At 40.8% G+C, this 8,081-nt stretch overlaps 1 long non-coding RNA gene across 1 annotated transcript; it reads right to left on the bottom strand.

Moving 5' to 3' along the window:
- Nucleotides 1–362: 362 nt before the first annotated feature.
- Nucleotides 363–6,190, bottom strand: LOC117245495. Its single transcript, XR_004500218.1, has 3 exons — nt 6,106–6,190; nt 1,056–1,123; nt 363–635 (listed from the first exon to the last, which is right to left on the bottom strand). It is a non-coding gene; the product is annotated as an uncharacterized LOC117245495 (long non-coding RNA).
- Between the last annotated feature and the right edge of the window lie 1,891 nt (nt 6,191–8,081).

The following is an 8,081-nucleotide window of genomic DNA, read 5'->3' as shown; positions in this document are numbered from 1 at the left end:
TACAGTGTAGTCATATACCAACATTAAGCGATTCAAGAGTGCCCCTCCTGACTGTTACTGTCACACTGCTCTAACAATGGGCTGGCATGGGGAAAGAGGAGAATATATTTCAGTTTGCTATTCCTTTTTAGTGGGCCACAAGTCTGTCTTCAGCTACAATGCCCAAGTTCTTCCATGGTGTCTTGGGTTGCACAGACACCTGTAAATAATATTTCTGTTGAGGCAGATAAACTATTTTTTAAAAACCAGCACCAGTAGTTTTCTTACATTATCTTGTTAAAAAAAAAACGTGCTTGAACTCAAAAGACAGGAAAGCAATTCAATCCATTTTATTTCTGATGTGAGGAAAGGGTGTTTGCTAGCAGGTGGTTCAGGAGGTCCCCTGAGGTCCCCCAGCCTTTGGTACCTCACATTTGAGCTGCCACTTTTCCTCCCTAGGAGCAGCTCTGCCTCACCCAGAGAGGGAAAGAGGGCACAGCTGTGGGTCTGCAGCAGCTCTGAGCATCCACACCTCAGCCACCACCTCACTAGGGACCTTCTGCAGAGGCTAAGAGGGAGGTCAGGGGAACAGGATCATCTCAGAACTGCAGTCATCTCCAGGAAGGTAGGTCTCTTACATGCTACCACCAGTAAATCTGGAAAACAGGGGATCTAATCAGGACCTCAGTTCACCCAGGCGGTTTCTTTGACACTGTTATGGACAGTACTGATCTGCTCACCAAGTATCTCTTATTTTTCAAGCCTCAGCAACTTTGGGAGGCAGGTTTTACTTGGGAACAGGCCAGACCAGCACAAGTTAGACAATATATAATATGTAGACATTTTTGTATTCCTCATCCCATCACCACAGACTCAGTAAAGTTTGGCTTATTATTCAAAAATTTCCCCAAGGTCTGAATTTATTGAGAATTTTCTTGCTATACTAACAGCAATGCCTCTATTCAAGCTTGTTTATTACAGGATTTCTCAGTATGATCTTTACATTCCAGTTACCCCAGCACAAGCTGTGATGACCCACAAAAAAAGAATTCATTTTCCTACCTTAGGTTACATACCTGTCGGTGCTAGTTGGCATAGTTGGTGCTATGGTATGGTAGCAGTACAAAATTCAGTGGAGGTTTTACTATAAAAAATAAGTTGGGTCAATATAAATATGTTTCTCTATAGCATAGCAGACATGATTAATTCATTACATACCCCCTATACTGCTACAAATATTAGATAACACTTATCTCTGAGAAAATTTTATTGAAAAATCTGTATGTAAGTTTTTTACATAGGTTGCTAGTGGTATTTCTGTGGCTTCATCAAAAGAATGCATTAAGACTGGAACATAATGTATTCCACCTCATCATCAGCAGGAATTTCTGTAGGGAGAGGGCTGTGATTGTCTCAGTTCTTTTAATGGAATTAAAATCCATTGCTTCCAAATGGAAAAACAATATTGTCTTAATTTCCCTTGTGATGGCTATTTTATGTAACAGAAGTATTATAAGTAGTACCACTATTATTAAATGGGAAAAGAAATGTCGCTGTTCTATGGAATGTTTTCTACCCTGGAGAACAACAAAGAATCAGAGTGGTCAGGGAAGAGTTTGAAACATATGTCCATTTATTTCCATTCTTTGGGCTTAACTGAACCCTGGAATTAGGATGTATGGTCTTGTCCAGCTGGGAGAGCCGTGCATCATCACGAGCAGCTGACTTTACTCACATTACTTTGAAGGGGTTAACATCTGTGCTTTGAGAGAGATTCTTCAGTTCCATTAATTAAAAGGGGCTTTGTAAGCAAGTAGCTATTGTTTTAAAATGCCAGATTACCCTTGTAGTCGACAAGGAGATAAGATAGTCATAGACCAGAGCTAGTTTTCATTTTCATTTCCTCATTTTATTAGGTTTGAAACAGTAAGAGTGGGCTGCAGTGATTAGTACAAACAGGAGAGCCACACTTAAAAGCTGTCAGGGTTTTTGTGTATCTGTTTAAGTTCCTCAGGCTAAGAAACAAGTCTATCCTTGCATGTTTACAATGCCTGCTAAGCATAACTGACAAGGATTTCCAGACCCAACTCTAAGGGCAGAGCTCTCGTCCAAGTCTTGGACAACTTACGTCAGATTTTTGTAATCCGCTCTGCTCTGCTATCAACAGCCATAAAAGGGTCCCCCTTGAGATAATCAAAATGCTGCTTCTAACCTGTTCTTTCCTACTGATGGCTATGTGCTACCTTTGGTGTAAGCCCTTCCCCTTTTTCATCATATGCAGCAAAAATTTCTTGGCCTTATCTTCAAAGCCCATCAGAATTTTGCCCCACCTTACCTTTCCTGCTAAGTCCCAAATAGAGGTTAACTCCCACCTCGCTTCACAACACTAACCTTTGTGCTCTGTCCCACTCAAAAGCCCTCACCAGCAAAGTTTCTCATCAAATGCACCTCCTGACACACAACCTTCACCCTCCCCGGCCTGCAGCTCACAGCCAATGAACAAAGCAGGACTGGGCTGTATTTGACAGCCGTGGCTACTGATGCCAGGGCCCCTCCAAATTCAAGCAACCATGCCCCAGACCCTGCTCTAGGATGCTGCTCAGGTGCTGCAGCTTTGCTCTTTCCAGCAGCAGACTTGCACTTGCTTGAAATATTTGTGCAACTGCAGCCTTGTGTTCAGTAGGTAACAGGATCTCCAGCACTGTGGGCAGTATCAGGTCAGGTTTATTACAGTGCAGTGAGGTCTGGGGATTTAGGAACTAGTGTGCAGAAGAATTTATTCTCTTACTTTTCTATCATTTAGGTCAGAGTGTAACCTCGGTTATCCAGGGAGATTTCCCAACACGTACATTTATTATTGTTTGGCATCAGGCTCAGCAGTCTGATCCTCAGCTGTCAGAGATCCCCCATCAATATAATTTTTTCCATTGCTGGGCAGTGCAGTTGACTGGCACACAACGTGCAGCTTGTAAAATACAAGCACATTGCTTCACACTGTGCATGTGCTTCTGAGCAAACTCCCAGCAAGATACCACATACAGTGTTTGCAGAAAATTGTTGACACTTCCCCTAAATGTTCTGGCTGCTAGTGTGGGCTTGCATATCTATCCACCTAATACTCAGGTTTGACAGCAATGTGAATTCAGCATGTCAGGGAAGGTGGTACTTAAAGATACTGGCACGAGCAAGGCAGGTGGAGTCTAGGAGATTTTCCATTGCCAACAATAGCTGCCCTTTTAAAACAATCTCTACCTTTTTTTCCCCTTTTCTTCCTTTTTTTTTTGTGTGTGTGTGTGTGTGTGTGGTGAGTGAGCATACACCGAAGATTTGCTTCATTGCAAACGCTTCCAGGAAAGTAACACTTCTGTCTACAATCCAATTGACTTATATAAGGGATAGCCATTGGTGTTTCAAACCTGATAACACTTTTCATCAGATTCATATAAATATCCAGGCTGTCACTTCAGTGGGGTATTTAAAGCCTCATTATGGAAATATCCTTCTAGCTACATCCTTCAGTCAAACAGGAGCAGAATGCCAATGCTGGATGGAGATCCTCCATCCTAGCTTGCATAGTTCAAGATTAAAACTGAGATGAAATTTATAGGCATAAAATGTACTCATGTATTTTATGTATCTTTTCATTATATCCAAAATAATTGCACTTTTGGGTTTCCTATGCATGTCATTCATATATGATGGACACCGTGGCCAAAGCAAGAACTACATCTGACTGTAAAGCTTTGTGAAAAATAGGTATTCTTTATGAACTCCTGTATATGAGTAAACGGAAGCCAAATGATCTATTAATTCACTTCCTGATCATATTTGTTATGTATTCATGGGAAGGACATATGCAGGTTCAGTGATTTAGAAAAGGAAAAGCTTACAATGCTGTCTACAGTTATTAATTCTCCCAAATCATGATTCATCTTGTCAGAGGACTTCATGAGGGCACCTGGCTTTACCATGGCTTTTCTTCTCTATTTTTGTTTTCTTCCTTTGTTTTTCTTCCCTGTCAACAGGTATTTGCCCTGAATCTATTTGGATTATAAATGCCCAGTGACCTAAAACCTGAAATGGAAAGTTGATGCTACAAAATACAGCCAAAATGAATCTCACTGAAAGCAAACATAACACATGTCTAGTCCCAAAGTGAAAAAACTTAATTGTGCATTTCAATCACTGGCACAGTTGAAACACAGTCTTTCTGCCTCATCATTTTTATACCAAACCTGGGAGATTCCCACTCTATTTTTAATGTTTTTAACACTAATACCCCTTAATTGTATGGATGATTACTCATGTTCTCCCAGGACAGATGTATACCTGGAGCTGTAGTCCCACAAAAGGTACCTGAAGCAAAGGACCGGTCATAAAGCTGCATCTTGCTGGCCATGTTTGTCAAGCTGAACAGCTTGATGCATCTTGATTTCTGGGCTGGAATTCTCCACAGCATTTTTGCACTTCTAGATGCCTTAACAGCACCTGAAGGCTGCTTTTGCCGGTACTTGGAGTTCCCAGCTGAGCCTGTAAGCTCCACGGTGAGGTATCTGCTTTGTGAGCTGCCCAGGAGCACGTCCATGCTTTTAGGCTGGGACAGTGAGCCAAAAAGCAATCGCCTGTATATGTACACACATGCATGTGCTGTGTGAGTGAGGAAGATGTAAGTACCTAAACACTCCTAAAGTTGCCTTATTCTTTTGCTGCTTGAATGAATCAGGTTTTGCACAGAAGATGGGACCTTTTAAGCACTGGGTAGTGCAGTGGCAGACAAATCACACCAAATAGCACAATACTTTCCATTATCCACTAATCACCACATTTAAAATTGTTATCATCAGATTATGTGGATGCATGATTCACAGCCCACTCCCTGTCTCCAAAGAATCGTTTTTTAAGCAGGCTGCCACGCGCCTACTGCACCTGATTGTTTCATCGGCACATTCCAGCTAACAAAGGCAGACGAGCCAGGGCAGAGCCCAGGACACTGATACACTTGTTCTATCCCCACAGGTGTAGCAGCCTTCTGTTTTGAAAGCTTCTGGGTGTAGGCGTTAGGGCTGCATTCTTTCTTTAATTTGTACTCGTTTCTTTTCGAGTCAGATGGAATGGCAGCCAAGTGAGGAGTGCACAGGAGGAGTGAAAACCCGCATCCAAAAAGCCCTGCTAGGACACGGACCGTTACGGCAGGTCCTGAGCCCTTGTTCTCAGACAAAGCTGGGGGAATAGGGGAAGACACAAGGGGGTTCTTTACTTTAAAAGCTCCTTCCTATCCTCATGTATTTTTGCCCAATGTTTTTGGCAGAAAATGTATTCTGTATAACATACACCAAAAGGTGGTTCCATGTGAATTCATATTTTATGTAAAATTACTGATATAAGCCACTACTTACACTGTACTGTGGGTGCACATTTCATATATTTTATGTGCAATTACTAGAGAAAACTGTTATTTATATGGTACCACTCTTTTATTGTCAAGCAGAAGGGAGGCCACATTCTCCTTCCAGTTTACATCATCTGGGGCCAGGACAGACCATTATACTCCTCCAGTCTGACTCCTTGCACTCACACAGTAATTTCCTCAGTTTTGCAAGTACAACTCACAAGTCCCACTACCAAAAAGCCAACAGTTTTCTAGGTCAAAGCTTGGGCAAGGTGTTGAATTATCAGCATAAAAACTGAAGTAACTTATGTGGTGTGAAGACAGTTGTGTCAGAGATAACACATCACCTTCTGAAAGGAGGGGACAGGTCACCCAACACCTCACACAGGCACTGCCACATCTGCTGAGGTGGCCTGGCCCACAAGATTTCTTATAATGAATCTAGTGACAACCACCTGTTCACCAGGATTTTTATGGAGCTTTACCAGTTTCGTGTAGATTAAGGTACTCTGTCTGCATTACATTGGAGATCTTAGCCAGCCAATTAAGAGATTAATTTAACTCACAGATGCTTACAAAACTTCTGTGTTCAAACTGGCATTTGTATGAAAATTCAATATGGAAAGGAGCAATTTTCATGGTCCATAAAAGGAACAGCAAGATATGTGTGAACCTTACATTCATAACTCCTGCTCATAGCTCTGGTCTGATCCCCACAGACAGAGCTAAGAAATTACCTTTTTCTTTATTAGAGAAGGTATTCAGGAAGGTAGATTTCTTGAAGCTCCACCTGTTTTTTAAGCCAGCTTCAGACAAACTCAGAATTCTGCAATTTTAGAAAAAGAAAAAAAAAAAGCTCACATATATCTTATTTCTTTTTCCTTTTCTTTTTTTTTTTTTTTTCTGCCAACCATGAGTTCTGTTATCTTATACTTATTTTGATAAGCTACCTTCATCTTTTCTGTCTGCACATGCAAGGCAACAAATCCAGCCCCATTTCCAATGCAAGTTTAGACAACGTGGTTAAATTAACAGCTTGAACATTAGAAAAGAGATTAGGATAATTAATGCCAAGATGATAGAACTAGGAATGTTTTGTACTGTAGGTAGGGCCACTATTTGGGAGGCCAAAAGAGGAGTTTTACCACCAGCTTGCAACAGGTTCTAACAGTGGAACTTGAAAACTGGAGACACATTCCCCTGAAATGTTAGTCATATTTTCAAAAACATGTGCTGCAATCTGGTCTTCCACACTCAAGTGGAAGCACCCAAAATATGCCCTAATTTCCCCATTTTAAGAAGATTCATTATATACTCAAGTTTTTCTAGAAAATTAAACATTTATTCGGATTACTTTGTGTGCTTGAGTCCAGAGTCAGCCAAAGAAACACAGGTTTGACACCTCAAAGAACAGAATAGCTGCTATCTAAAGCCCAGAAATTAATTCAGGGGGTTTTATTTGGAATTAAGGAACACTTTATTTCCTTGCTCCAGGCCCTATTCAATGCCCTCCCTTAAGGCACTCAGATCATAAAATAATTAAGAGCATATTTCTTGACCTGGAATCATTATTTACCATCAGACTTCCAGGTTCTTGGTACAAAATTCACTACATAAAATTACACTGGGAATTAATGACACTGGTTATAAAGACCCAGTCAAGTTTCAGAAAAAGCATTTCAAAGCCAAGGGGAAAGGGAGATGTTGGATTAATGTCTAAACCATATACAATGTGCTAAACTCCAGTGATATAAGATGGGGAAGCATTTGAACATTCTAAGAGATACTTTTGCAAGGAACAAGTATAAGCTTTGCAAAGTCCATTGTCAGAGTTCTCCATCTTTCCTAGAGCATATAGCTGTACAGGCTTCTTCCTAAAATCCAATGAAAACACTATTCACAGTCTCAAAATAGTGCTTGATTTATAGAGAGGTGCACTGACATTTATCCATGAGATCCTCATGGGGTTCTAGATACTTCAGAATCCCATGAGAAAAGACAAATTTTTCCAGAGAGACATTAATTCTTCCAAAAAGGAAGCAAACCATGAAAAATTTTTCATTAAAATAGTGAGTTTGGTCATCCTCTGTTTTAAGGTACAGTTTGCTGTTTGCATGTCTGCAACCACCTTGACAGATGTGAGAAAAATGGATTTTAGAAGGAAGGATGTGAAACAGAGAAGCAAGAACGTAGAAAGGTAGACACATGGTTAAACCAGTAAGTAGAAATGGCCTGATTTTGGAAATCATTGAGAACTCAAGGTCCTGTTAGTTCCCATTCACATTGCTGAAGATTTGATATTTCTAAAAACATTTGATTTACATTTTCATAACTGTCTTACCTTGGCACCAGAAGGTAATACAACAGAATCCAAACCTTCTGTTGTATTGCCCAACCTGAGAGGACATAAAAAGACTCTTGTTCAGAGGACACAGGCTCAACACACCCCAAACCATAGCATCTGGACATCTCTTAATGTCCAGAATTAGAGCTGCTCACTCTCTACTGGGATACCCAGAAGCATTCATTTTATTTGAAACCCAAACCTTCAGTTCCATGTGTGAACATAGAGCAGAAAACAAGTCAGTGACTGAAAAAGTTGCTCCTTGAATCACCAGAGCTGAGGCCACCAGAAATATATTCAGAGTTTTTCTCCCATCTCTTCTCAGGAGAAAGTGCTGGAAAATCAGTTCATCAGGGCCATTACATCCCA

This window comes from Parus major, chromosome 2 (assembly GCF_001522545.3).
Source record: "Parus major isolate Abel chromosome 2, Parus_major1.1, whole genome shotgun sequence".
Classification (NCBI taxonomy): Eukaryota; Metazoa; Chordata; class Aves; order Passeriformes; family Paridae; genus Parus; species Parus major.
This window is presented reverse-complemented; position numbering and strand designations above follow the sequence as displayed.